We start from the raw sequence: 27,105 nt of genomic DNA, 5'->3' as shown, positions 1-27,105 counted from the left end.
TGTCAACACTGACAGGGACATTTTTGGAAGAAGAGGGCAACAATACTTCATTTCAATCTCTGTGTTTGCACTCTGCAGTGTCCAGCCCATGGATGTCCCTCCAGCACGGTGACTGTGCCCTGGTGCAGGCTCTGAGCCATGGGAGCTGCTGCTTTCACTGCAGTACAATGCAACCCATGAGCACAGCCCTCCTCAGCACACCTGTCCATTGCCTGGGTGCTCCCAAACTTGCTGCTCGTGTGAAGAAAACAAGAAATGAAGAGAAGGGTGCAGAATTTGGGATGAAGTAGTGCTTCCCAGCAAGCTCAGTGATGCCCTTCACTCAGTGGTCTCCGGCACAGCAGCTCTCTGTGCATGCTGGGCATTGTCCTGCAGAGATGGGGCTGTTCTGAGCGCACACTTGTTCCAGTGCTGTCACCATGGTCAAGAGAGCAGCAGAGTGAAGCTCGAAGGCAGAGCTGGAATTGTGCCTGTGTAATCTGCTTGAGAAGCCAAGAGGACAAAATGCAAGATCAAGGGAGTAGTTAAAACGATCTAGCTTTGATCTAAGACATAAAAGAGTGGAAAAGCTGCTTTTTTTTTTCCCCCCGAAATGTTAAATATTAGCTATTAGTAAATCTGAACTGTGCATTTTCCTGTCCAAAGAGATTCAAGTCACTTCAGTAAGCCCAGCACCGCCCCAGCACTGCCCCACAGCCCCGCTCAGTGCAGCCCAGCCCCAGCCTGGAGCTGGCAGCAGGCACCATGGCCACGTGGCTGTGGCTGCGTCCAGCTGATGCTGCCCTCCCAGGGCTCCCTGTCCCCCCAGGGGCTCAGGTTTGGCTGTAACAACACGTGCTTCTCGTGCTCATCTATACCCTCTGGGCAGGTACACAGGCTTCCAGTGGTTTGTACTGCTAAATGCAACTCACCATGCCTGGTGGGGTGCTCTCATCTCCCCCTCCCACCTGCACTACAGCACAGCTTTGACATTTTTAACCCTCTACCTGTGGGATGTTCTGACATACAAAGGGAGCTCTGGGAGATCAACAGCACCAACTGGACTTCAGCACAGTGTGGGATCTATACGCGCTGGTTGAGGTGGGCTGTGGAGGTGGCAGAGCCCAACCCAGAACCCCTGTATGGATAGATCAAGGCAGCAACTTATTTTTTTCCAATGAAACACAACAGCAAACTGGAAGTTTTAGAAGATGAGGGAAAAGGAAACACACAGAACCAACCAACAATTTTCATGCACTGATTGAACAACCAGACTGAACTTCAGAAGCAGCTCTGTGCCATCCCCTGGTAAATCAACCTGCAAGTGAGGGACATTTCCCATTTATTCTCTGAGGCTTAAAAAAATGCAGCAGATAACAACTACTGTGTAATACTACTACTATAATACGTTTCCAGGATGCTGTGTATTAGCCAGGAATACGATACCTCATGCTTTCCATTGACACTGCAAGTAAGTTGAAGTTAAGTTGAAGGTTATGTTGTATGTCAGGGGGAAGTTGTTTGCTGTGAGAGTGGTGAGGTGCTGGAACAGCTGCCCAGAGAGGCTGTGGATGCCCCGTCCATCCCTGGAGGTGTTCAAGGCCAGGTTGGATGGGGCCCTGGGCAGCCTGGGCTGCTATGAAATGTGGAGGTTGGTGGCCCTGCGTGTGGTGGGGGGTTGGAGCTTCGTCATCCTTGAGGTCCCTTCCAACCCGGGCCATTCTGTGATTCTATGATCTCCTCCAGGAAATGCAGCAGTAGCCACTCCCTGCAAGGGTGCTGCAGTGAGCTTGGAGAACTGCTCACAATTACACAGAGCACAGTCACATAGAGTCACAGCCCTGCAAGAGGGGCAGTCACACAAAGTCACACAGCATCCTTCCTATCCACAAGCCCTGCAGCAGCCCATGGGCAGCAGGGATGTGCCAGGACATCTGGTCAGGCAGCAGTGCTGTGCTGTGCTCTACACATGGCAAAACTACACACCTGCTGACCATTCTGCCTTGTGATAGCAGCTTTTGTGCTCCCACATCAATGCCTCATCTCAGAATGACTGACAGGGCTCTCGGAGCTCTGCACAGCTCAGAGGAATGCATGGCCCTGTTTATTTAGTGGGTTTGGTGGAGCAGGTGAGTTTAGTGGAAGCTGATAGGGATGTTTATCACATAACAGCCAGGCAGAGCAGCTGCAGCATATCAGATCAAACAGAAAGGGGGATCTGTGCTGCAGGAGAGCTACGGGCACAGCACAGGCAGCAGGGAGAAGAGGGAAAGATGCAGAGCGAGTATTTAATCATAAATATTTCAAGGTATGAATTCCAAAAGCCTGCCCAAGTAAGTCGGTGGCTGAGCTGGCAGCTTTGGGGAGTGCACAAGGCATAGTGCACACGCTCCCAGCCAGCACCTTGCTGCACTGATTTCTACAGGTGGGGGTTTGTGTAGAGGAAACCACGAGCATCTCCAGCCTGCAGGGTTGGGGCTGTGCTGTGTGTGTGTGCATTGAGCACAGTTGGCATGGCAGACTGCAGCCTGTCCTGTGAGCTGGGCACTCACGTCACAGAGGTCTCCACGTTCTGCTAAGGGTTGGTTTCAGGAAAGCATCTGCATCTCCCTGGAGTTTCACTTGTGTCTCATAGATAAGGGTCAATGTAGAAATTACAGTCCAACAGTGCTGCAGCATATTGCACAAATCCAGATTGTAAATGCTCTGTAAGGAAAGCAAGGAGAGCAGCTCTCCAGGCTGCAGAAGCATCCCCAGAACGTTGACTTTTATGTTAAAATACTTCATGGTGGGCAATTTTCAAGATCTGACCTCCTTCCCCAAAAGGAAAATACCACCCCAACTTGATAAAATAACAGCTATTGGCAGCAAATCCAGACCAGAGTTATTGAGAATGCTTTTATCAAGGGAGTTGAACAAAGGCCATGGCACAGAGGTACTAGTTAGGCAGAAATGTCACAGGGCTGGCCTTCAGCCCACAGAACTTCATTTTTGTGCTGCTGACTTCCAGGATTTCATAATAAAGCACTCCCTAGAAGTTCTGCCTTTGTCTGAAACTCCTGAGAAAAACAGAAATAAAGTACCAAAAAATTCACCTTCTCCTGCCATCTTAGATAAATGCTGACCAGAATCTCGCTAAAATAAACTGACATTTCTGTCGTTACTCAGAAAGTAAGAAGCCCAGGAAAAAGGTCGATGTGAGCTGGAAACGTTGCATTTCCAATAACCCTATCAGTAATGTTATAGGGTACATATATATAGATGGATAATGTTGCAGCAGCAAGGAACCCCCCTGTCCTGCACTGCTAACACAGAAGCAGTTTTCCTGTACAGAAGCATGGCCCAGCTGCCCCCAGCCTGCCCACCTCCACCTGCAGAGCCCCAGGGACTGCATGCCCCGTTCCCATGGCTTCTTCCTGCAGCCCTGAGCAGCAGTGTGTGGGAGCAGCACTTGTGTTGCACCATCAGCTGCCTGCGTTCCTTTAGGTTGGATAGAAGGGAAAAGTCCTTTACAGTGAGGGTGGTGAGGCACTGGAACAGATTGGCTCAGAGATGCGGTGGATGCTCCATCCCTGGAGACATCCAAGGCAAGGCTGGATCAGGCCCTGTGCAGCCTGATGGAGCTGTGGTGACCCTGTGCACTGCAGGGGGGTTGGACCGGACGGCCTTTAAAGGTCCCTTCCAATTCTACGATTTACTTTTAACAGCCTGTTGCTTCTAGCAGGTGCAATTTCAAATTTGAGAGAAGGGGAGGGGAAGGGAAGGAGAAGGAAAGGGGAAAGGAAATGGGAAGTGAAGAAAAAAAAAGAATGTAAACTTCAGTTTCCAGTCTCATACTATGCACACCTGCAGCCCATGGCCTGAGGACATTGCCTAGGAAGATCTCTTGTCACTGCTTTCCATCATATGAGGAATCTCACAGCTTCCCTTAAGACAAAGGTGATACTCAAAATGGGAACTGGATCGATTGCACTGAAATCTGCTTAACGAAACCCACAGTGAGACCATCGTGTCACCTCACGTGCGTCCTGTGATAGATGGCAACAATAACATTTCTCCAATCTCGGCTGTAATATTCATCCAACCAGGCACACTCCTTTAGATAACCTACAGAGTAACCTTTCCTAAAGTAATTAAAATAGAAGAGTCATTAGCTATTCATTTTATTCTACAAAATACTCATCCTAAAATTAGTTAACGTTCCCAGGTGAATATTATGAAACTGATTAGTTTTCACCTTTCTGCGGATTCATCTTTGCTATCAGGGCAAACTGCTGCACTCCCCAATAGACCGCAGTGTCGGCGCTGCAGGTTGGGTGCACTGATGCCAGCACAGGTGGAATAAACAGCCCTGTGCCTATCAGTAACTGCAGAATCACAGAATCCCAGAATGGCCTGGGTTGCAAAGGCCCACAGTGCTCATCCAGTTCCAACCCCCTGCTGTGTGCAGGTCGCCAACCAGCAGCCCAGGCTGCCCAGAGCCACATCCAGCCTGGCCTTGGATGCCTGCAGGGATGGGGCATCCACAGCCTCCTTGGGCAACCTGTTCCAGTGCCTCACCACCTCTGGCTGAAAAACTTCCTCCTCATATCCAACCTAAACCTGCCCTGTCTCACTTTAAAACCATTCCCCCTTGTCCCATCACCATCCACCCTCACAAACAGCCGTTCCCCTCCTGTTTATCCGCTCCCTTCAAGCACTGAAGGCCACAATGAAGTCTCCCCACAGCCTTCTCTTCTCCAAGCTGAACAATCCCAGTTCCCTCAGCCTTTCCTCACAGGAGAGCTGCTCCAGCCCTCTGATCATCTTACTGGGCCTCCTCTGTGCCCATTCCAAGAGCTCCATATCTTATGCTGGGGGCCCTAGATCTGGACACAGAACTGTGCTTCTTGTGCAGAACCGCTCCGACTTTTTGCTCAAGTGCTCAACCTGCACTGAGGAGCTTCATTTCAACCTAAGCTCTAATTCATTTATATTCATCTTTTAGCGTGGTCAATTTTAGTTCAAGCTTTAACATTTAAACTTCATCTAGCGCTGAACAACGTGATGCTTTCAATGCAAAGTTCCCCAAATGGTTGGGATTTGCTTTTCATCCAGCACAAAAAGAAGCGCAGGGCCAAATTTGGGTAGTGGAGTGGGGCCACGCTCTGCCTGGTGCAGTGAGCACATCCTGAACCAAGGGACTGGGAATCCTTGGGGAACATCGTCTGAGAACTCAGGGATGCAATGAGAATGGCCAGGAGGAATCCAAAATGGGAACGTACCGGACTTACAAACAGCAGAAAGCAAAGTATAAAGTCATTCATAAATAGCAGAGTTGTGCATCAGATGCCATACAAGAAGGGCTTGTGTGTTTTTACATCTGGGACTGGAACCAAGAGAATTTGTCTTAGAAGGATGGCCCCCAAGATCAAGAGAAGACAGCTTGAGACTGCTATCAATGAGCTAAATCCATCATGAAATACTACGTTAATCAAAGCATTTTCAGAATCATTATCAATTGGCTGAGAGAACAGATTAGGAGCACAAAAAAACGCATGCAAAAAGACGTGCCGAGTGGTCTCCTGGCAAAGGACACATTAAATATCATCGAGCGGGGACTCTACTGGTTGTGCTTCTATTAAATATTAATGATTTCAACAGCACAAGTGAGGAAGCTGTGAATGACATCTGTATGGGAATGATTACAAGTGCTTTGGCGGATAGGATTAGAATTCAAAGTCATCTTGGTAAATTGGAAAATAGTCTGAAATCAAAGAGACAAAATTCAGTAGAGACAAGCACACATACAAATGAGAGAAAAACAAATATTCAGAGACCAGAATAGGGATCGCCTGCTAGGCAGCAGGGTTGAAAAAAGAGGCAACGGTGACAGCTGAGAACAAACTGAACATGAGTTAATAATGTCAACCTGTCAGTGCAGTAATGCACACTGGGATCTACAGACGCCGGTGCGATGCACGAGATGTGGCAGGAAACACTCTGGGCTCCGGAGCACAGAGCAGGGCTGGGCTGGCTACCTGGGAAAAGCTTTAATTATCTGGAAAGCCGCATGTTGGAAGAACTTAATTAGGAAGGGGATATAATACTTCTTGCTTGTGAAGCGTGAGACAGACTTGACATAGTTTGGTATCTGTCAAACATGGCTTTATTCCACCTAGCCCCGCCTCGGGTGCATGTTGAAGCAGTGTGGTTCAGGATTCTTATTCATGCCTCTCAAAACCTTCTCTTTTTGAGCTCTGCCTTCATAGTAGCTTCCATTCCATGCTGGAGCAATTTGCTGATACCACGCAGTGGTATTTCTGTAGTACCACATCATGCAAGGTTGGGTCAGATCAATGCATTCCAGCACATTCGCGCTGTTCAGAGCCGTTGTACACAAAGTGCTCATGTACCTGCATGGAGAAGATAAGCTGCACATTGCTCTGTGTCATTTCACAGCAGCACACAACACTGGCTGCTGCTGCTTTTGTGTCCTTTGTAATATCACCCAGCCCACTGGGATCACTGCAGGAGATTACCAAAGGCAGCAATCCTCAGGCCTCTTAGTCCTGCATCAGCAGCTTTCTGAACAATGAGCATCTTCCAAGGCTTTGGTTTCAGTAAGTGCTGCTGTGCTCAAAGCAGAGCTCTGCAGAGCTGGGCTGGCACCTTACAGACCAGGCCCACCTTCCCAGCACTGCTGTGCTGCAGCCCAGAACTCAGGGGGGCTGGCAGCTGGCTCCTGGTGAGCCCTGCTTTCCTCCACGGGCAGCGGATCAGCAGAGCACTGTGAGGGGCATCCAGAGAGTCTGGCAAGACCCCCTCCAAACCTCTTCAGGAAGAGCTTGTTTCTCTCCATCAGCCCTCTGCACTCTTTCTGTGGACATCTCTGGGGAAGATGGGAATCACCCGAAGAATGAAGGGCAGTGCTGGGCAGCATGTTCACCACCTGCTTTGAGACAAGAAGGAGCAGGGATCTTCCCTCACAGACAGGATTCCAAACCTGTGGGATCTCCAGAGGGAGCAAGGCTCTGGCAGCACATTCCTCCCATTGCCTTCCCCAGGGTCACTTTCCTCTTCCTCCCAGGGCGACAGGCAGGGCTGGAGATGCTCTCCAGGCAACAAAGTGACCCATAAATACTCGGTGTATTGGTAGGGTAACAAACCTCAGGATCCCAACAGTCGGCTGTCCAGACATACGAGCTTTTTAAACCTCTTGGGCTGCTTGAAGGAGTGTTTAACTTACAGATCAGTTATTCTTTGCTTAAAAATGTCTTCAGCTGAGAATCCACCAGTCACCATCACTGTGAGCAGCCCTTACTTCATGGTTGAGCTACTGCAGATCTCAAATTCCCGTCCCTAAGCCCATCTCATAAGTAGGGTACCGAGGTGGGTGCGCTGTGATACATTTTTTCCTGAAAATGCCTCTGGTAATTTTTCCACAAAAAGCATCTCTTTAACAGAACATTTGGTTTTGGTGACTTTGCTCATTAAAAAGCCTGAGCGAATCTGAATACAGAAGTCATAGCTGAAAATGTAGATTTTCTATTTGAAGCGGAGAGTAGTGCCTAAATAAAGTTAAATCAGGTCGTATTTCATAACTGGATGTTGATAAAGTTGGCATCCATTCCTTGTTATTAGAGTGTTATTTCACAAGATAGTTTGGCCATTGCTTCCTATTCTCCTTCTGCTTATCGTAGCATCATCACAGAATCACAGAATGGCCCGAATTGGAAGGGACCTCAAGGATGATGAAGCTCCAACCCCTCGCCACAGGCAGGGCCACCAACCTCCACATTTCAGAGCAGCCCAGGCTGCCCAGGGCCCCATCCAACCTGGCCTTGAACACCTCCATGGAGGGGCATTCTGCACAGCTCTTCTTATGGAAGAAAGAGAAGTAAATACAAGTAAGCCTTGGCACGCTTGCTTGTAGCTCATCTTTTTGTAGCTTGGCAATTTAAGGTGTTTTTGCCTTTCCCCTTCCTTCAGCTGCTGGTAGAACATGACACAGTTCTGTCATGCCAACAGAAAGAGGTTGTGCAGCTGTGATGGAAGCATTTCATTCCTTTTTTATTCACTCCTTCCTCTACATGTGCAAAGTTTCACTTCTGAGAGGACGTCTCTGGACAACAGAAGCTTCCATCCAACATATTCTGTGGAGATACAAGAGCCTTTAAAACCAGAGGGAGCACACAGAGCACAGCTTTGTCCAGCTCCCCATCCTGCAGCTTACATCCACCATAAACATGCATGTTTAGCATAAGAAAAGATGGAATAAGACGCAGGGCTCCACTCCAGTCCCCAACCGGACTGCTGCCTCAGTTTCACGGGAACTTCCCATTAGCATTTTTTCAAAGCCAGCCTTTTTGCAATGTACTTTCTTATGTACCCACCAGAGATTACATGCTGCTCATGGTAACTGCACAGAATAATATCATGTGAAGTACAAACACTTTCCTCTCTCAGTGAGGCATTTCTGTACCGATAGAAGGAGCTCCTGGAGTTCCTTTTCTCTCCTTTGTTCCTTTATAGGCTGAGGATATGAAAATTGCTTGTGCCGTGGGGTGTGGATGCTGGGGGCTGCTGTCACCTGCCCATGAACAGCACGCGCTCCTCCAGGAGGTTTTGCTGGGCTGTGCCCATCTGCAGACTCCCAGCCAAGAAGCAAAACATGTGCTACTGTGCTTTGGGGAGGGAAAAGTGGGGGCAGCTGGGTTCTTGGAGGCCTCTGCAGGAGCACAGTGCCCAGGTGGGCTCCTCTGCACAGCCTGGGAGCATCACAAAGCCCAGCACCATACACGAGGCACGGCAGTCACCCAGTTAACCTGCTTTGAGGTGATAACTTACAGTGATCATCCAGAGCACGTCCACTTTAAAAAGCAGGTTTCACTGCAGCACGGTTAGATCTGAGCCAGGATAAACAAGAACAGAATTTCCTATGCTCTTTCCAGCATATGCACAAAATATATCTTCCTTCACCTTTGCAAACAGGGGACAATGGTAATTTGTTATGTGCATTAAAATTGTAATAATGCTTTTCGGTACCATCAAGATTACATTAGGAAGCTCCGTGTTCCCAAAGGGAAGATTAAAGTGCAAATCTAATAGCATGATTTGTTCTTCAGTGGAGCACTCTTGTGTGGCTTGGAACAAAATATTCCCAGCAGAAAATATCCCAACACGCCTGTGAGAGCAGTTTCTGCGCCTCACCAGCTCTGTGGGAAGGTGAAAGCCGCATTTTCTATTTGTGTTGATGAGTTTTCTTGTGCACTGGAGAAGCCTGGATCTGTAAGTAGCTGACCTGTATGGAGGGAAAGCTGAAGTCACGTCTTGCAGAAGCTGCAGACAGGTGAGATGACAGAAGTGTGACTCTCAGGAGTTGGTTTCTGGGTCTCGTCCTCCCCAGCACAGCCTGCTATTGCAAAACCTCCAAACAGGGAAGCTGCAGTGCAGGGGGAGTGGGAGCAGCCCAGGACCACGACACTGGGGAACGGCCCCTGCAAGGCAGGCACCAGCATGGGACACATTGAAGGAGCCCATGTTTAATTTTGGAGAGCATAGGACTGATGTACAGCATTTTCTTGTTGCAAATTTCAGTAGCCATGGGAAGATGAACACAGCCAATGACATAGCACATATCAGCAGAAAACCCCAATGAATCAGTCTTTCCTGTTTCTCTGAGAAGTCCAAGTGCCCAATCTAAGCACACAGATCTCTTTCTTCCTCATCTCCTTGGATCACCCTGTAACCAGATTTCCTTTTGTCTGCTGAGATAATCCCCGCCATCCCGAGGCACTCCTGCAGAAGCCGTCACACACAGCCCTCTGGTTTCCCATGGCCATCGCATACTCCCATTCCTGTGTCAGCAGGAGAGGAGCACTGCCAGGCAGCACCATTTGGACACCACCTCCCATTGCTTCCCTCCTCGCCAGCCACACAAAGCTCTGTACAACAGGCAACACTCGATCCAACAGATGGAGCCGCGCTGGGCTGGATGTCACAGGCAGCACAGCTGAAAGCCATGCCATTGAGCACAAGGCATATCCAGCCAGCATTCATGGGGAGCCAGGGCACACAGCTGCCACAGAGAGCTGGCCAGTACTGCCCACCTTCTCCTTTCAGCTCTGAAATTCCATGTGTCGTTTGATTTTCTCTGTGAGATGAATCACACGACCTTTTGCTAAGTCTGCTGCTGCACTTCCCACCAAGCTCAAAATCAACACCTTGAGTTTGCTGGGAGAATCTTTAGATAACCAGAGCTGAAGAACACACAAACCTGCCATCCCAGCCTGCACGCCATGCAGTGACTGGTAGTCCTGTTGCAGTGGGTCTTGTTTCCAATATGAGTCACAGACATCACACGGAAAAATGATGCGTCACTGAGCGCGCACTGCGTTTCTTCCGATTCTTCATGGAAAATGCTCTTTCGCCTTCGATTCCAAACTCCTCAATTTTCATTAGGAGTTGCTTTCCCTGAATGGACCACTTCCACTTTTAATCTTAATTAGGAAGAGACTAAGCTGCTGCCAAGCTTTACACTGCTTCACCATACAGCTGAAGATGCATGGGGAATGCTTGCACCACTCCAAAATGTCTGATTTTTTTCTTATTCTACAAAAACACGATGGCAGGTGATGGAGAATGAGATTTCCAAGGAGAACACTCAAGGATGGGCTTGAAACCTTCCCAAGGAGCAGCCAGCTGCTGGAATCCAGCACAGCCCTGCTGGATGTATGGAGCTCTTCATCCCTTTTCATCTTCTGCTGAAAGAAGAGCTTGCAGAGGGAAGGCATTAGCAGGCAGTGCTCTGCAGAATTCAAAAGGCAGACACAGCAGCACAGAGAGAACAATTAGAGGCCCAATTAACATGCAAGCAATATATCTCTTGAACAGAAATAAGGACGCTTGCTAAAAGTGATCTCTGTCTCAGCATTTTCCCCGCTGATTTATTCTGAAGAGCCAACAAGGTGTGTATATATATCTATATTCTCTAGCAGAATTGCTCAGCTAGTTATATTGCATGTCCTATTTGTCGACCGTTCCTCTATTACTTTGCCCATTTAAAACATACTTTAAAACAACCAGGAACGTGGCTGCCTTTACAAGCAGTGCCTCGTGCGCACCAGCAGAAGTGCAGAGCACTGCCATGGGAAGGGGCAGTTCTGTACCACTCTGCATCCTGGGCTCCAGCACTGCCTGGGCAGGGGCTGCAGGGAACAGCCCACAGGGCAGCTGCTCCTCCTCTTTTTTTTTTTCCTTGGTTTATCTGCAAGTTACTCAAACCACGAATTTTCTCTCAGTGTCAGATCTTGATCTTGTTTGGAACACCAGCACTACCAGAATGCATAGTCAGAATAGTCATGCACTGGAACAGGTTGCCCAAGGAGGCTGTGGATGCCCCATCCCTGCAGGCATCCAAGGCCAGGCTGGATGTGGCTCTGGGCAGCCTGGGCTGCTGGCTGGCGACCTGCACACAGCAGGGGGTTGGAACTGGATGAGCATTGTGGGCCTTTGCAACCCAGGCCATTCTGTGGTTCTATGATTCTATAAACATATACACATTCCATGTACTAGTCAGAACAAGAGCAGTCTAAAAGAGGGCCTAAAGAATAGGAAGAAAATAAGTCAAGGAGTGCAAATAAATGAGAATCGTTTCATCAGAAAGATGACAAATTAAAGGCAATAAAATGTTTAAAATGATTATTCTCCCTAAAGCACATAATTAGTTCTAACCACCCATTATGAGATTTCATTGAAACCAAGGGCAGAACAGGTTTAAAACCCCAATTCCCTTCAGTTCTGCAGTTACTGCACACACAGCCACGTGCTGTGCCACATCCCTTTGGTTCAGGTCACTTCCCCCCCAAGCTCCATGTCCCCCAGCCCCTCGCTGGCTGGGCACTGTGAGAAGTGGAGAAGCAGAACAGCCTTGGCTCTGCGCAGCACTGCTCAGCAACAGCTGGAATGTCGCTGTGTTGGAACTGGATGAGCACTGTGGGCCTTTGCAACCCAGGCCATTCTATGATTCTGTGATTCCATAAATATATACACATTCCATGTACTAGTCAGAACAAGAGCAGTCTAAAAGAGAGCTTAAAGAATAGGAAGAAAATAAGTCCAGGAGTTTTTCTCCCAAAGCCACAGCCAGGTATCACACCGTGTGCTGTGAAGGGGAGCAGCTCTGTCCCAGCTGAACCCAGGATGGAAGGGCTGTGTGCAGCCGGAGGACGCAGCTCAGCACCTGCAATCAGTGCACCAAACCGCTCTGCAAAACGTGGTGGCATTTGCACGAAATTAAAACGGATCAGCCTCTGACTGCTTTGTCAAGATGGATCTCATCAAACCCAGTTTGCTTAAATATTCATTCCGAGCAGCGCTCTCATCCTGCCCCTCTCCTTACAGGCAGCAATACGGTTACGCTTTTCTCAGAATCTGTGCTGCTGTTTAGTCATGGTGTGGTTTTTTCAGGGAGCTGCAGTCCTTAAAAAGGGGAGCACAGCAGCGGATGGCAGCGGGGTGCTGGGGCTGCACCAAGTGCTGGGCTCCAGGCAGCAAGGTACAGAGCGCAGGGATTCAGCAGAGGGATGCAGAGCCAGCACAGCCACTGCTGTACAGGGAGAGGCCACGGGCACTTGACCTCTGTAATTTATCCAAGGGAAGAGCAACAGCCGATTACAGCGCAGCCTTCAGTGCCATCACAGGGAGGTGATTCTGAGAGCAGGCAGCTCTTTAATTTAGCAAAAAAAGACATAATGAGAGCCAAAGGCTGGAAGGTGAAACTAAACAAAGCCGGAGTAGGAATGAAGTTAATTAAGCAGTGAAGCAGCTCACCTCACACGGAGCTGATTGCCTATCATTTGAAGCACTAATTAAGAGATCACCCTACAGGATCCGTGCTGGCAGTAAGGCAGGGTGATGGGGGGAGCTGAGCATGGAGCAGCCCTGCCCAATGCTGTTCCAAGGTGGGAAGTGCTCAGCACTCCCTGCGATCCCCTGGCAGCAAGAGGAAGTGCAGGATGAGCAGGTATAGGAGCTTACAAGCTGATCTGCAAAGCCTGGGTGACAAAGTTACTTTTAAAAGCAAGTCTGAGTCCCCCAGATCCTTTTAGCTGCCATTTCTGAATAAAGCGAAACCTCACCTTACCTGTCGCCAGGTAACCAGAGGCAGGACAAGAGGCAACAGCCTCATGTTGGAACAGGGGAAGTACAGGTCGGATATGGGAAACATTTCTTCTCTGAAAGAGCCGTCAGGTGCTGGCACAGCTGCCCAGCAGTGGTGGGGTCACCGTCCCTGGAGGTGTTCCATAACCATGGAGATGTGGCACTGAGGGATGCGGGCAGTGGGCTGGGGTGGTTGGGGATCTCAGAGGTTTTTTCCAAGCTGAAAGATTCTACAGTCTTGTAAGTGATTTTTAAAAGCCTTTGGGCCTGATGCTGCTGCATGGAGCCATGCCATCATTCCACCAAGCTGAGCTTTGTGGCTGCTGCCACCTGCAGCACCCAGCCCTGCAGGCATCCACAGCCTTCTGCCCAGGGTACCTGCACTTCTCTGCTGTTGTGCCAGGCACAGATGAAAAATGACCTAAATACTGCCAAGTATACAGATATCTAGCACCAGCAGTGGTCTGAGCTTCCCAAAATAGCACAGACAGGGAGCTACAACTATGGAACAGTGAAAGCTCCTGAGAGCAGCAATATTTCAGAAAAGCACCTGAAAAATAATATAGTCTGGCAGATTCCTTTTGCCGCAGGGACTATTTCAGACCACACTGCAACCTTCGTTGGAGAAAAGGCAAAAGAAGAAACGATTCAGAGCACACGATACCAACCTTGGGAGCAGGATGAGGTGCTCCCCAGCTCCAACCATGGGGTGGCTCTGAGCAACCCTGTGCACAAGGAGATGCTGACACCCCACAGAGCAGCCCCTGCTCAGGTTGCTGCAATGCCTGCTCCTCATTAAGAGGCAAACTGGTTGCAAATCCAGCAGGAAAATGGGATCTGTGGGTGTCACAGTCATTACTGATTTTGCTGCCTCACTATAAAGCTGCTGAGAGAAGTTCCAGCGTGGCAAAGCACAAGGAAAGGGGCACACTTCCCTGACAAACCACAGGGGAAATGCCACGAGCTGGGACCAGATGGAAAAGGGAAGTGCCCCCAGAAAGCTCAGGAGCTTCCTAACCTGTAACCTGCAAGGGACTGGGGGTATCACAGGCATGAGGTACAACCCCTCCAACTGAATGGGAAAACACACAGGCAACCAAATAAAGCTATGAAAGATACACATATAATTGGGAAATGGCCCCACAAGGCAGGCAAAACAAACAAACAAGAAGTCTGAGAATTAACACTTTGCACATCTTTGACAAAGATGCCATCGTGTCTGCAAGCAAACTGTCTGTGCTGCAGAGGGAGGCTGGGGGGAGGCTGTCACTTCATGAGGTCATGGGCAGAGCAGAATCCTGGAACAGTCAGACTTGTGGGGGGAAGCAAACAAAAATGGCAAAATCAGAGGCTAAAGAGTGGGGTGGAAAAAAAAGAAGAAAATAAAAAAGAACCACGAGGAAACAGAAGAATCTGCTCTACAGCTCCCAGCTGTTGTGGAAGATGACAGACAGGGGGCTACAATAAAAGAGGACTCAGCTGTTGGTAGCATGGGCACAGAGACGAGCAGAAAAGTGAAATCTGCATTAGTTAAACTAGAATGGCCCCCTAAAGAAAAGGGACCTTTGACCAGGCAGATATTAATGCAAGCACATTTAGTACTGCTGTAAAACTCAATTATCTCTGAGGAAGCAGCAATAGAAAACCAAATGATGAAAGAACACACCAGCTCACTTGGCCTCTGAACAACCACTCAGCAAAGCAGCAGCTTTCCCTGTGGGATGTTCACCTGGACCTATGGGTCTGTGTGACAAACGGGACCGACTGGTCCCAGTGAGCAGGTACCAGGCTCAAAGGACACACAATATCTGTATTCTTGCTAAACCCAACTAGATCAACACCAAAACCTACCAAACATTTCAGGAAAGTGATTTACCAGTAAGCCAAGGGGACACAGCAGGCAAGATTTGAACACTGCAAATACGTGGCCCAAAGGACTTCAGGTGGGACCCACACAGAAATCTGTTGAAAATCAATATATGAGAACAGAACTTGAGGTTGTCTGATGCAACATCGACATTCACATCTGAAAGGACACTCACCTTCATGTTTCACAGGCATAATGCATTAAAACAATACAGCTGTCTGTACTTCCACAGCAGGGAGGAAGGAGAAATCATTAAGAGTTGGATCAGAAGATACGCACACAAAAAAATGGATGTGATGAAAGGCAACTGTGTTTCTATAGAGGAAAGGCATCCCTTGGGATTCTGGGTGCTGTAAAGGATGGATGGGTGTGAGATGTGTTTAAGGGAGCGGATATAAACAGGAGGGGAACGGCTGTTTGTGAGGGTGGATGGTGACAGGACAAGGGGGAATGGTTTTAAAGTGAGACAGGGCAGGTTTAGGTTGGATATGAGGAGGAAGTTTTTCAGCCAGAGGGTGGTGAGGCACTGGAACAGGTTGCCCAAGGAGGCTGTGGATGCCCCATCCCTGCAGGCATTCAAGGCCAGGCTGGATGTGGCTCTGGGCAGCCTGGGCTGCTGGTTGGCGACCTGCACACAGCAGGGGGTTGGAACTGGATCAGCATTGTGCTCCTTTGTAACCCAGGCCATTCTGTGTTTCCCAACCTTACTGATTCTATGACTCCATCTTGGCCATCCTTACAAACCTCCTATTGCCGTCTGTCTCTTCTTTGCATAGACTGAAGCAAACAACCACGTGCAGGGTTAAAACCTGCTGCACCTCAGTTCCTCCTGCTCCTGGGCACAGCACAGCACACACCGTGCACCTCAGAGGTCCCACAGAGGCCTCAGTGGGCACAGACTGCTGGTCTGCACAGAGCAGCTGCAGGGCTGCAGGCTCACCTCTCACTGTGCAGCTGTCACAAACCCTCCATCACTTCCCTAGGCGGCCTCATTTCGCTCCATGCTTTAACTCACTGTTGGCCTCAACAAAATTTGTTGCACCTCATTTCTGATCCTCACAGGAAGAGCTTTGTTAAAGAAAGGCAAATTTAACTCGATTGTTCTCGCACCCTTTTCTATTTTCCTACTTTATGAAGTACGTGCACTTTTTGCAGATTGCCTTTGCACTTTTCCTTTCCAGCAGGGGCAGATGTGGAGGAAGCAATGCCAGATGGGATGCTCACAATGGGCACAGGGTGCTCAGAGCCTCTCCCCCGCTGTGCCCCAAGTGAGCTCACTCTTCCACAAGCATTTTCACTGCATTACCTGATCCTTCAATTGCCTCACTCCACCACATACAGGCCGCCTTCTCAAGTTAAGTATTACTATCACATAGATTTTTGTCTTCCTGCTTTTTACAGAGATGTTTTAGGTCGGCTACAATCTCTATTACAATATGGCTCTTCAATAGCTTTATCTATAATCCTGTCTCCATTCTGCTCAGGACTAAATTGCAGTTGCTTTTCTCTTTTGTCTACTTCAACAAATAGCAATTTTTTATTACACCCGGAAACGCAGCCTCTGTGTGACACTGATGAATAACTGAAATCTTTTATTACTTCTTTAAATCCGCACCACCTCTCTAATCCTCTTTAGCATTTTACAGTCCAGATATCAAACCGGTCAAAAGATCAGAGCTAGACTATGATTTCCCTGTTTCAGTGTGGGATTTCAACCCACGGAAATGCTGTGAGAAAATGGATATGAATTGTTAAATCTTTCACTCATTTATCAAAATAGCTTCCCCAGTGCATAACCTGCTCTGCCATGGCTGCCAGATGGTGGGGTGGGGTCCCCTGGGTGGATGGGGGTCCCCTGGGTGGATGGGGGTCCTCCTGCAGCCCCACACCTCCAGGCTCTGCCCGCACGCAGCCAGCAGAGCTGAGGCACTCACAGCCCCACGCCAGCCAGCCTGGCCCAGCATGCAGATTGTGAGGCTTCCCGTGCTTCCTTTTAATCCCTGATCACACCTGCTGTGCTCTTGGTGGCATTTCCATCCCCAGCTGCATGCTCACATTCCACCGGCAGATTCAATTGCCACCTGCTCAAAACAACAGACCTCCCCCATCCCTGCATGTTGCTCTCTCTTATTCCGAGCAGAGCGCATCCTCCCAGTGCTGCACTCAACTTATTGCTCACAGCTTCTGCGAAGGTTACTTTGATTTTTGCTTCGATATTATTGCACCCAGCAGGCCAGCTACCAGGTGGTGCTCAGTGCAGCAGCCCGCAGTTCCTTCTCTCTCAGCTTTGAATTGATTTCAGTCTTCTTTGTTTTGTTTACCGCAGAACTTGGAGACTGTGTTTTCCGCAAGCTCTGCTGGGCAAGCAAACTCCATCCTTGCTTCATTAACTCAATCCCATGAAGTCGCTGTGACTGTGAAGGAACATCCCCCCACCACCACTGTGCTGGTGCGCAGGACGTGGCCGGGGGCAGCAAAAGGGCTCCAGCATAGCAGGGCACTGCACACAACTCCCTGCATGCAGGAACCTCATTTCTGCTCTGCTGGCAGGTAAGAGCTGTCTGCTCAGCTTTAAAGATCCCTTTAACAAAACGCCAGAAAAAGCAGGTTTGCAGATTTCACAGGCGCCGTAAGATGAGAGCTGAGCTTCATGAATAAGCACCTACCTGAAAAAAATAATTACCAGAAGTAGGCCAAACAGAGGAGGAGTGGATAAGGATTCCCCCCAGGGTCACATACTATATTCCTGTTGTAAGTTTATATATAGACGTCCTAAATAGCAAACCAAATTAAGCTACATTAGTCCTTTTTGACAGCTCAGCTGTGGGGGAGTCACGAGCATGGAACGAGCAGGAAAAATCCGAGGCTCTAGCTCTCCTGTGTAAGCAGATCACACACAGCGTTAATTAATCTCATATTTGACTTTGGAAACACTTCCCGTTTGGCTTGTAGTGCTACTCCTAGGAGTTATTAGCAAGTCCTGTTCTCTCTCTGGCTCTTCTCTTGCAAGTCATTCATTTCCAAGGAGTCAACACAGCTTCAGACAAGCCCTGTGCAGACCTTCACACCCAGGGACAGAGCAGTGCTCTGGCAGCAGCACCAGCACTGCCATTTGCTGCTATCATTTCGCCACATCACACAGAATCACAGAACGGCCCGGGTTGGAAGGGACCTCAAGGATGATGAAGCTCCAACCCCCCCCCACAGGCAGGGCCACCAACCTCAACATTTCAGAGCAGCCCAGGCTGCCCAGGGCCCCATCCAACCTGGCCTTGAACACCTCCAGGGATGGACGGGGCATCCACAGCCTCTCTGGGCAGCTGTTCCAGCACCTCACCACTCTCACAGCAAACAACTTCCCCCTGACATACAACTGAAATCTGCCCTCCTTCAACTTGAAGCCATTTCCCCTCGTCCTGCCATTATCTACCCTTTCAAAGAGTCCTGACATTACTTATTGCTCTCAGAAATGCACAAATGCACAGTATGTGTTCACATCAGCCAGCTCCTGCCAACAGGCCTTTGTTACCAGGCATCATCAGCACTAGCATTTAAACCAATTTACTTTGTGGTTCGGCTCAAGCAAAAATTACTTATCCTTCATGTGTGCGTTTCAACCGATCCGCTGCGAAATGACTCAAGCTAAGGCTTTGTTAGAAGAATTTCCTCTAAAATCTAAGTTTGTCAATAAAAAGCTATTTCTAACTGGCCTCCCACTTCTGCTGCTTCTGAGATATCCATCATGAAATGCTGTGTTCGTAGGGCTTGCCAAAGGACCTTCCTCTAATAAGAAAGCTTGTCAATAAGTTCACTTTTTAGCTGTTCTTCCCAAAGCTGTTGTAAAGATGTAATTGTCAAGAAGATATAGATTTATTTGGCATCCCTAGCTAGGCTTGAGAAATTACAACTGTGCCTTTCTGTCAAACACATGCCTTCAGCCAAGTCAGTCTGAAATTGTGTACAATGCTTAAAGGAGAAACTGTAGGAGACAGCTTTTTCCATATACTTCTCAGACGGGAGAAAAAAACCAAAAAAAATTATATTTAAAGTCAAGAAACAGAAAAATAGCAAACTTTCTTCCTGAGAAGGTTGTGCTGTGTAGCCACGTTTGACGAGCAATCCAAATGTTGGGGGTTGATTGCTTGGCTATTTGATTCCAAATTTATCTGGCCTTTCTGATGCTCACAGGTTCTGGGCTTTACGTAAAATAAAGCTTTCCTTGAAAAGGGCAAGTCCAAAAATGTGTCTGTCCTCAGACTGTGAGGAGATGTGACCCTCACAGGGACACTCTGCAAGCCACTGGCTCAGGAGTTGCTCTGTGCTGTGCAGCCTGTTCACTAAGTCTGAAACATTTCCTTTGTTAGCACATCTATGACTGTAATAGCCAAAGCATCTTCAGTCCACCCTATTTTCATTTTCTTGGTGCTAACTCCTGAACTCCAGCTGTTACTGCATTCCGGGGCCACTGCAAGCCCAACAAAATCACTGTAAGAAAAAATAACTGAACAAACACCTACAGAACGTTATGCCCTATGTGGGCATCATTTCATTTTCAGCCTCAGCACCTGACCCGATAAAAGCCCCATGATGAGGGTGGCTGGTCAGCACCCAGCACAGTCCTCCAGGCATGCTCCAGCTGAGGAAGCCCATCAGCACCCAGTACTTCCAAGCTCAACTGAAACACTGAAGCTGGGAGGACTTCCTACAGAACACAGGTGTACATCTCACAGGCAGTTGCTTTTAAGAATTATAAACAGGGCTTTTATATAAAGCAAAACGGACTTTGGATTCATCAGGGAACCTTACTGAGAGCTGCCTATCTGCATGGCAAACAATGCCTTTTCTGTCTGGTTCATTCTGAGCTACAGAAACCTGCATTTTTAGTCACTTTCAGTGATTCCAGCAAAATTGTTTTAAGTGGAAGAGAAGGACTTTTGTCCCTACTGCCCTTTGCTCTTCATATTCTCCTTTTTTTTTTTTTCTGAAACCAGCCACAGTTCTCTCCCAACTCAATCACTATATATAAGAACTACTCAAAATTCTTTGCTGTTACCGAGGAATAGCACAATACACAGAAGCCTAGTAATTCTAAGCATTTTAGGTATTTGTTCTTGCAAGAAACATGCAGCATGGAATTAGATAGTTTCTCCTTTTACCCAAATCCCCTTCCTTCATGGCTCCATTATTGGAAGTCCAAGCACATTAATTTCTGACTTAACCTGCTGTTTCAGACCAGCCTAAGGATACAGCATCACACGTGAATGCAGCACCACCCTCTGAATGCATCAGAGGGCATTAAAACTAATGATTTTTTTTCAAATGTTTTGTGCATCAACAACCACCTGAGTTGGAAGGAAAGTCTGTACAACTTACATCTAAGGGAAAAGAAGGCTGCGCACCCCGAGGCGACTGCTTACCTTGGAACGCCAGTCAGATAAATCACAGTCAGATCAAAAAGTGAAGACTGACTTCCTAAAGACTAATCCTAATCTCAAACAGTAAAACAGCAAAAGCTTTTTTCTTCTATGCACTAAAATAAGTATTTCTCATAAAACCCAGGGATGATAAAGCAGTGAAGCACTCCAGGATTAAACCCCACTGAGGAGGAGGAGCAGGCACGCCAACATGGCACATCTGCCCATCTTTCCATGCCTGCGGACACAGCACAGCTCAGCATGGCTTGTCCCAAACCATTCCCCACAGCCCTGAGACAAGCAAGTTCTTCACAAGCTCTGCGAAGGGTTCAGCAACAACTCAGCCCTTCCAGGTCCATTCCATGGGCAACACTGGCATGTCAGCCATGACAGGCCTCTTCCAGCCACTGACACCCAGCTCTTTTGGGCACCTCAGTACAGAAAGGACATGGAGGTGCTGGAGCAGGTCCAAAGAAGGGCAACAAGGCTGGGGAAGGGCTTGGAGAATATGGCCTATGAGGAGAGACTGAAGGGACTGGGGCTGTTCAGTCTGGGAAAAAGGAGGCTGAGGGGAGACCTTATTGCTCTCTTCCAATATCTGAGAGAGAGCGGGGTTGGTCTCTTCTCACTGGTGACAGGACGAGGAGAAATGGCCTCAAGTTGCACCAGGGGAGGTTTAGGTTGGGTGTCAGGAGGAACTTCTTTACAGAAAGGGCTGTTCAGCACTGCAATGGGCTGCACAGGGAGGTGGTTGAGTCACCATCCCTGGGTGTGTTTACAAACCGTTTGGATGTGGTGCTCAGGGCCGTGATTCAGTGGAGGGCTGTTAGAGTTAGGGTGGGATGGTTGGGTTGTGTTGGACTCGATGATCCTGAAGGTCTTTTCCAACCTGAGCAATTCTATGATTCTATGATATTTTCATCCTTGGGCTGCAGCAATTCCTGCTGAGTGGCAACAGGAGTACAGCCTCTGCACCCAGTGAGCTCTGTGGGCTTCAGTCACAGCAGCAACAGGCCCAGGAGTTTCTTTATTGAGAGGAGAGTGCACTTTATTGAGAGGACATCCAAGAGCACCAGGCCCGATGCTTTGTTGCCCTTTCTGCATTAGCTAGAACCTGCACACCACTAATGACACATCTTAAGTTTCCTCTGGGAGAACACTGCTTTTGTGGACAGGCCCGGAGAAGTTAACTGAGCAACACTCCAAGCCAAGAAGCTTCTTCGGATCTGCTAACCCCAAGTATTTCTTCTTAATTGGAGTTACTGAGCAGTTGAATCTCAGGCTCATTCTAAGTGCCTTGTTGGGCTGCAGTCTGAGCACTGAATAATGTCACTGCAGTAGTCTACAGAAAATTATTTGCAACTGGGGCATTTATCAGTTAAAATTAATCCTTCTCCAAGCGAAGAGGCCTCTGCTTTCCAATTACGCTGCGGTGAAGAATGGAAACAAAGGAAAATTGCTCACCTTAATTAGTCCCTTTGCGGGGCTTGTTGCGAGCTCATCCCTCATCCCAGCTCACCCGGCTAGCGCAGCATCCCGCCGTGCTGCAGCACGGTGCTGCAGGGAGCTCCTCCTCGGGCCCCGCTGCCATGGGCCGGGCAGCCCGCCGTGCTCTGCACCCGAGAGCTGGCAAAGAGAACAGATGTGAGCAGAGGATCCCATTTGTGGTGCTGCTCATGCAAAGCGTGCTTTGAAGCTAAGTCAGTTTTGAAGAAAACACACCCTGCAGACCTTTTCATTTTGCGTCTGTTAACAGTGTTATAATTTTTGAGTCGTGCAAACTTTCAACACTTCAAATAATACAAAAAGAGTAGAAACTGCTTAGTAATCCCATTCTTTAGCCAGCTAGTGGAACTGAAGAGCGTTATTTAAGATACAGACCATTATTTTACAGCAAAACTTTATGCATCCTGCGCTGTGTCAGATCCAGTGGTTCTGTGGGGTTTATTTAAGCAATTGCAAGGCTGTTGGATAGGGATAAAGTCAGGTATGTTTGAAACTAAGCACACAAGCAACTACATTATGAGGCTGATGCCCACAAACTGATCCAAAGGCAAGGAAAGACAGCCTTCGTGCCACCATGTTGGAGACCATTAAAAATGCAGGCAGTACTTTTGCTTGAATGGCCATACACAGTGACTCATACCAATTACAGTTATTTTTAGCTCATTACATGGAAAGTAGGTTTGTTGTCATCTTGCTTGGTAAACAGCTAGAACATTCATAACTGGGGAGCAACACACCATTTTCCATTTCTACTTCTAACTTCTTCCACAAGAAAAAAATTAAACCATTCCTCATTTTTGCCTTCAGGAAGCTGGTTTCTAATTCCACTGTCAACTATGCAAGTAGAATTCATTTCTCACATACAGTGAATATGTGAGGATATTCAATACATAGAGCAACTTGCTCACCTCTAGAACACAGAAGAGGCCGCCCAGAGCCTCCTGTCCAGGTGGGAACGATGCTGCATTAACTGCCTGCTGCTGGAGGTGTCATGCTGCCAGCATGGGCTCACACCCACAGCAGAGATGCCACAGGCTGCACCAGGCAGGGGCAGATGCCAACACAGCTGAGAACATGCTGGTCATGGGTTGTTGATGTGTTTGATCTCCCTGCGCACCAAGACATGCAACCTATTCATTTCTTCCATCCAACAAGTACCAACATGCTATGCAAATCACGAGCTTTGACAAAGCAGGCATCTTACTGTCTTACAGAGGGTTGGAGACTGCACATGTGAGGCTCTGCACTTGGAGGTGTCCATGCACGATGGCCTGCAGTCATAGTCACATTTTTTCCACCCAGGTGGCACGTACTGCACAGCCTTCTGCCAAGTCTGACGTGGCTCCTGCCAGAAAAGGTGCATTTGGGTGGCAGGTATGAGCTGCCTGGCAGCACTGCCTGGGATGAGTGGTGTCTGAGAAAACCTCAGAGTATCAGAAGTTGCTGTGGCATCAGCCAACACTTCATTAACAGGAAGCTAACCAATCGACATCTTAATCAATTCAGTTAGCAGAGCGACAGGTTGCTGAAGCTCCCCAGGAGGTGTTTGCCCACGTGGAGCCCTGCTGAGGAGCGGTTTGGGCAGACTGACATTCCCAGCTGCAGCAGCAGGCACAGCTTTTGCAAAGCCTGAGCCCAGCTCTAGCAAGCTCTGAACCTGGGGGAGACTTGAGGAGTACAGGTGGTTAACGAGATGTTGCTTCTTTGCCTCCTTCCATCAGCTTAATGATATCTTTGTAACATACTGTAAACAGAGTTTCTGTAGGATTTTTGAAACAGCTTCCCCAGTCCAGCAGCTATTTTCAAATATGAGCAGTTTGAGCAGCAGGCAAACATGCAGCCCCCACTCCCACAGGGCACACAGTGCAGCCCCCAGCCCCTGCCTGGGAGGGAAGCCCTGCAGCCCAGGCTGCTCCAGCTGGACCAAAGCTGAGCTTCTCTGCATCTTCCCAGTGCAGGCTGTGGTGACATGCAGGACCCTGCTCTGCTGTCATGAGACCATTCACATCTTCAGCACCCATAACAAATACCCCCCACCTTCTTACTGCAGGCACTGTGGGGATCTCCATGGACATGACTACAATCCTCCCTCTGCACTCCTTTTAATTACTTGCTAACTAGAAAAGGGAATAAATAATGATGCATTACTACCAACTTTTCTATAATGTTTCAAAAGTCCTACAGAAACTCTGTTTACAGTATGTTACAAAGATATCATTAAGGGCCCTTGAAAGCCACTCTAATTTTAATCAGTTCCACTGTTATCTCCTAAATTCAAGACCGGGACTGCATCCAGAAATAGAGATGCCTCTGAAACTCAGGAAGAGGCTGCGTGCATTCCTTCAGCAGCTGCTCCACTATCGGTAGATGACCAAAAGCAGCTTCTCCAATTGCCCCCAAAGAAGGACAACCACTCCATTTCCTCCCCTACAAGTGTGTGAATTAATAAGGATACGATGATATGATTCCACAGCTGAATTCTGATAGCCGTGTCTCAGACCCCAAGAATAAAGCAATTACAGAGTTGTACGTTCAGAACTTACCCTCCTAACTCAGCCCTACCTGACCCCCCTTTCCAATTAGATCCAGACACTCTACGAAAAGTAGACTGGCTTTATAGATTTCTGCTGTGATCTCAGAGGTCTCTGACTCCACACAGTCTTCCAAGAAGCTGATTCATTATTCATTTTTCACTGCCTTTGTTTGAGAGCTGAACTACAAACACAGCTCAGCTCCAATCAGCGGGGCCACTCCCTGGTACCCCAAAGGAGTCAGAGCCTGGACCTTCAAGAACCGTGCCCCTTTTGGGGAGTACTTCTGTTCTATAAGGCAAGGGTGCAACAACCTGGCCCTACTATCTCTGCAGCAGGGAGATGACAGAGCAAAGGGGAAAGGAAGAACAATTCTCCTCATGGGGCACTGAAATACGTGGGAAAATGGCACAGCCTTCCAACCACACAACACGAGCTCCCAAGCCCAGCTATTATGGAACTACTTGACAAGCAGCCTTCTCTGTATATAAGGTCAATCCTTAAGTTTTGGCACTGAATCCCAGCTGCTCACATTGATAAGAATTTGAGAGCAGAACAGCCGGGGATGGAGTCTGCTAATTAAAACATTTCACCTCCAGCCTCTGCCTAATGGCACTGCTTCTCACAGCTTGCCAGAACACCCACCAGTCCAAAGCAAGCCCTGGCAGCCACATGCCAAGTCACGATCCTCATTGTGGGGAGCACAACCCTCTAAAATATTTACAGCTTTACTGGAAAGACAGCACCCAGTTCCACGCCAGGTTTTTGAAGCATTGTAAATCAGAATGTTTTTCTCCAGCCCAGCTGTGTTTGCCTGGCATAACTTGGGTTTGTCACGTCAATGGCAGCGCTGACATGAGTTATACGCAGATGAATTTGCCTTTTGCTTCTGATGTATTTGCCACTTCCAGCTGAAGTCAGGCAATACATTCCCAATCAGTACAGCAAGTGTGCTCAGCCAAGATAAAAATACTTTCACTCTCCCTGTTAAGCTACTTGTGATGCCCACAGCCACGAGGACAACTTCCCACGGGAGCAAAGGACAGCAGAACTGCAGCACCAGGCAGCACACCCCGGTGTGGCACTATGCAGAACGATGGCAGAGTGTTTCAGCTTTAAGAGCCTGATGATATTGGCTAAACAGATGCAGGCTTTACTCACTGCGGTGTCTTCGCCCCGATATACAATCTCTTGAAAATCCTGAGGGAGTCCCATTTTAATTTACAGTAATTTAATGACAATCTCATACTGAAAATTTGAGTTAACTTTCTAATAGCATATATTCCTTCATCTGACTGATAGGAAGTGTGCTCACAATAATAATCACTTAATAGAGCAGTGTGGGTAAATACGGAAGAATTCATAACAGTTTATTGGCACGGTGCTTGAAGAATAGTTTAATTGCATTCTTTAAAACTTATCTAAATATTCAGAGCATTTAAACCCGCACGCCATGCTAGCACATCAAACTACAGCATTTCTCATCCTGCCATTCCCATTTAAACCAGAAGCTGTACTGGCACAAAGGCAGCACCTAGGTGGGGGTGGCACCCAGCCCTGCTCCTGGCTCACAGCAGTGAGCAGCTCGGGTAGAACCTCACTGCCTGGAGCTCCGAGAAGAAGGAAGATCCTTGGTGCTGCCAGAGAGTAAACCTCTGCATGCCAGGTGTCACTTCTTAGAGGTGAGGTGTTTCACCTCCTCTCCCACCTTCCAGGCCCTCTTATTGCTGCATGCACATCACTCACAGCTCCAGACACCAACTAGGGCGGTTCTCTCCCTTTCAGCATCAACACTGGAAGCTCCAGCCAGGCCATGCTATGACTCCTTCCACAGCAACCCCTTCCCTCCTGTGCTTCTGGCTGCTCAAGAGAAGCCTCTCCCTTTGGTTGTGTGTAATTCATACAAGCTGATCTCATGATCTGGTCCATGTCCATCTGTCCAACTAATCTAACTGCAGGGGTATTTACAGTTCTGTAAGTATTCCTATTATCGACAAGTAAGCAGCAGGCTTTCATTCAGACTGACAGCCTATGTTGCAGCCACAAAAATCCAGGATGTTTACTTGCAAACATCCCCAAACTCTTCCACAGATATCAAACTGTGTTAGACATGGGCCATGTAGGTTGCAGGGACCTCAGGAGAGGGCACATTTGGTACTGAACCATCCTCTGGGGATAGGACAAGGGGGAACGGTTTTAAAGTGAGAGGGGGGGGGGGTGGGAGGGGGGTTAGGTTGGATATTAGGAGAAGTTTTTCAGCCAGAGGGTGGTGGGGCACTGGAACAGGTTGCCCAAGGAGGCTGTGGATGCCCCATCCCTGCAGGCATTCAAGGCCAGGCTGGATGTGGCTCTGGGCAGCCTGGGCTGCTGGTTGGTGACCTGCACACAGCAGGGGGTTGGAACTGGATGAGCACTGTGGGCCTTTGCAAACCAGGGCATCCTGTGATTCTATGATCTTTCAACCTGCCCAGGACCCACCCATTTCCACTACCCTAGCACCGTGCCCTGGCACAATGCCTAGCATTGTCACCAAGCTACCTATCACGTAAAAAAACATTTTAAAGAACAGATTCTGCCACAGACAATCTTATGTCACAGCAGTGACAGCAAGCACAGTGTTAGCTGGCAGCAAGTAGAGGGAAAAAACAAACAGCCCCTCATTGCC

At 48.4% G+C, this 27,105-nt stretch overlaps 1 long non-coding RNA gene across 1 annotated transcript in view; it reads right to left on the bottom strand.

Moving 5' to 3' along the window:
* The window catches only part of LOC116234620 (uncharacterized), a 110,008-nt gene that overhangs the window by 22,278 nt on the left and 60,625 nt on the right, over positions 1-27,105 (bottom strand). The window contains exon 5 of the long non-coding RNA XR_016467202.1: positions 21,868-22,029. This is a non-coding gene — a long non-coding RNA (uncharacterized LOC116234620). The remainder of the gene's footprint in view (positions 1-21,867; positions 22,030-27,105) is intronic.

Source organism: Phasianus colchicus, chromosome 5 (genome assembly GCF_987193195.1).
Source record: "Phasianus colchicus chromosome 5, bPhaCol1.hap1.1, whole genome shotgun sequence".
In the NCBI taxonomy this organism is placed as follows: Eukaryota; Metazoa; Chordata; class Aves; order Galliformes; family Phasianidae; genus Phasianus; species Phasianus colchicus.
The sequence above is the reverse complement of the archived record's forward strand: the minus strand, read 5'-3'. Positions and strand labels throughout refer to the sequence as shown.